Source organism: Pteropus alecto, unplaced genomic scaffold (assembly GCF_000325575.1).
Source record: "Pteropus alecto unplaced genomic scaffold, ASM32557v1 scaffold72, whole genome shotgun sequence".
Lineage (NCBI taxonomy): Eukaryota > Metazoa > Chordata > Mammalia > Chiroptera > Pteropodidae > Pteropus > Pteropus alecto.
Genome location: NW_006436811.1, coordinates 21,008,885 through 21,012,916, shown reverse-complemented (window position 1 = coordinate 21,012,916; position 4,032 = coordinate 21,008,885).

Below are 4,032 nucleotides of genomic sequence, written 5' to 3'. Positions count from 1 at the left end.
CATGTAGAAGGATGTTGTGGTAAATCATGTGACAATGGTGACCTGGATGAAGTTAGAGTTTGTGAAGATTCAGTGAAATACATAGATTCAAAAGATTGATATATAGGAGGAGAATTAAATAATATGCACAGAAATTACATATTGATATTTAAAAATGTGAATATGCTTTAAAATTAAATTATGCTTACAATGGTGTCAATTTCAATAATTAAATGTGATATTAATAAAGAGAGAATACAAGAAAAGATGTGTTCCAAAGCTTTTCTCCATCTCACATACAATGGCACTAGTAGTAAAGATACTTATATCAAGGGATGATGCATGGAATGAATATAAGTAACTTCCAATGCCAAGAAAGTGATCAAATCAAGAGTATATAAATAATCATTTAGTTCTAAAGAGATAAACATTATCAAATGCAGTTATTTCCACTGTTTGAGGATCTGTTCTTCCCTGCATTGTTTGGGTTTCCCAGACAGTTACTTTTTTAATAAGCCTAACAGTGGATTCAGTTATGTAGATGAGGAGGATTTAAAAGAAAACCAGATTGGTGTTCAACACTCCTTTCTCCTGAGCCCTCAGAGATGATTTAATAAAAAGGACACATAAATTAATTTTTCTGAATTCCTGTTTGGTTGGATGACCTTAGTAAAAGCAAGTAGGTGAATTTAGAAATTAGTTTAATTGACTGTTATTACCATTCTGCTATTTCACTGGAATAATTCACTGGTCATTCAAGTTAATTCACTAATGGAGCAGGTAGATAAGCTAGGCAGGGCAAAAATCACCACTATAATTCAATAATTTCTCTCAAAGCCTCCTGCCAAATTGCATATCTTAACATGGAATTTCACTTAACATTCTCAAAACAACACTCAATAATATAAAAAATGAGTTTATCAGTGAAACATTCATATATCACTTTTTCCTGCAAACAGTATGCAGCATTGATATTCCGAAAAAAAATAAATAATCTATGTCTTGAGAAACCAACCAAACTACTTTGATAAAATTAAGTCAACAATATTCTTGAACACAATGGGAAATTCATGTTATCTGGGTTATTATGTCCAGCGGAAAATTATTTAATTTTAAATGAAGCATGGATTCTTAGTCAGTCTTTCTTACTAGCCAATAAATTTAGTCAACTCTTTAACATTCTCATAATATGATTTCAATTTTTGTGAAAAAAATTAAATAATAAACCAGTTTAAATATTATTATAAGTCAGCAACCTCTGGCCTAATATTTATATTGAGCAAGGAGGCCTTTTGGGGTCTAATTTGATGGCTCCAGAAAACCAACTTCAACCCTAACTAACAGCATCTTTACGAGAAATTCTCAGCTTTACAACGATTCTAAATTAACACATTAATCAGACAATTTACCTGGAGATCTGCCTTAAGGGAAAGGTAATGGGTAAAGAGAAAATTCAGCCTTGGGAGGGAAACGGAGCCACAAAAGGATAAAAATGTATGCAGACTCTCTCACTGCCCGATTCCATCAGCCGTTTCCAGACTCTGTCAGGCTCACTGTGATTTATTTAATGAAGGTCAGTGAGAGAACACTCTAAATGCTTTAACTTGAGAAATAAAGCAGGGAACCTATGTGTACCACTATAGTAAAACAACAGGTTGAAAAGAAAAAATTTCACATGGCCAATAATTTTGTCAACATGACACCATATATAAGTTTTGCTTTTACTGAAATGAATGATGTGCCTCAGCCACGATAAATGCAAAGCACTCGAGTCATTACATACCTTTGTCTCTGCAACTAGCACAGTGCTTTGCAATGCATGATGCTGAATAAATATTTGCTGAATAACTGAAGAATTTTATATGTGGCCTTCCCATTTTCATGGTACACAAATTCATAGTTCCTAACCTAAGCTCTACCCTAGGTACTGCCTATATACCATTTGAGTTTTCTCCATCAGCATATCTTGTTTATTTCTCAATGACTATTCCAAATCTTTTCTTCTCCTCAAGACCTGACCCCACCTATATACCTCTCATCCGTATAATCCCTTTTATGTTTAATTTTCATCACACACCAATTTACCTCTAACCACCTTTAATGTTTCTCTTCTATGCTAAGAAGGCAGGTGTACCCTCTCTGATCAAGTCAATCCACCCACAGGTGCCATTCTCTCTCTTATGTTGACCTACAGTGTTTCTCACATGCTTATGCATGTCCAATCCCTTCTCTCAACCATTTCTTTCTTCTTAGTCTATGAAGAAATCCTCTCCCACAAAATAATAAGAAGAGAACAACCTCTTTATACCATGTGCCCTTCTTAGCTTCCTGTGTTTTTCAATCTTCCTTTTCCTGAAGACCACTTTTTCCATGCTCAACACTTTATCTAACTGTTAAAGCTAAAGAGCACTAATTTTAAATTTCCATGTCATACGATTTTCCATGTAGAAAACCCTAAAGACTCCACTAGAAACAATAAGCAAATATAGTAAAGTTTTTGGATACAAAATCAATGTTCAAAAATCCATAGTGCTTCTATATTCTAATAGTGAAGAGTCAGAAAAAGAAGTGGAAAATATAATTCCTTTTGTAATTACGACAAAGACAATAAAATACCTAGGAATAAATCTAATGAAACATGTGAAGGACCTATATAATGAAAACTATAAGATGCTATTAAAAGACATTAAAGAAGATACAAAGAAATGGAAAGATATTCTGTGTTCTTGGATTGGAAGAATCAACATAGTTAAAATGACCTTATTGCCTAAAGCATTATGCAGATTTAATGCAATCCCCATCAAAATTCCATTGACATTTTTTTAAAAAATCGAACAAAAAATCATCAGACTTGTATGAAAGCACAAAAGACCCTGAATTGTCAAAGCCATTCTGAGGAAAAAAAATATATATATGGCTTGAGGCATCACTCTGCTTGACTTCAAATTATACTACAAAGAGACAATACTCAAAACAGCATGGTGTTGGCAGAAAAATAAACACACAGACCAGTGGAACAGAATCGACAGCCCAGAGGTAAACCCATGTTTATATGGTCAAATAGTTTTTAACAAAAGAGCCAAAAACATACCATGGAGAAAGGAAAGCCTCTTCAATAAATGTTGCTGGGAAAACTGGAAAGCCACCTGCAAAAGAATGAAACTAGACTGTTATCTATCACCGCACACCAAAATTAATTCAAAATGGATTAAGGACTTGAATATAAGACCCGGTACAATACATTGCATAGACAAAAAAATAGGAACTAAACTCATGGACTTTGGACTTAAAGAAGATTTTATGAATTTGACCTAAAAGGCAAGGGAAGTAAAAGCAAAAATAAATGAATGGGACTACATCAAACTAAAAAGCTTCTGCATAGCAAAAGAAACCGTCAACAAGGTAAAGAGACAACCATCTGAACAGGAAAATATATTTGCAAGCAATGCCTTTGATAAGGGCCTAATATCCAAAATATACAAAGAATTCATACAACTGAACAAAAAAAACAAATGATCCAATTAAAAAACGGGCAGAGGACTTAAACAGACACTTCTCCCAAGAAGATACACAAATAGCCAACAAATATATGAAAATATGCTAAATATTGCTAGCTATTAGGGAAATGCAAATCAAAACTGCAATGAGATACCGTCTCACACCTGTGAGAATAGCTATAATCAATAGGAGAAGTAATAAATGTTGGAGAGGATGTGGAGAAATAGGAACCCTTATACACTGCTGATGGGACTGCAAATTGGTACAGTCACTCTGGAAAACAGTATGGAGGCTCCTCAGAAAACTAAGAATTGATCTACTATATGATCCAGCAATCCTTCTACTGGGTATTTACCCCAAAGACTTGAAAATCCATATCCAAAAAGATATTTGCACACCAATGTTCATAGCAGCATTATTCACAGTGGCCAGGACATGGAAGCAACCGAAGTGTCCTATGATAGATGATTGGCTAAAGAAGCTGTGGTACATATATACAATGGAATATTACTCAGCCTTAAGAAGAGATGAAATACTGCCATTTGCGACAACATG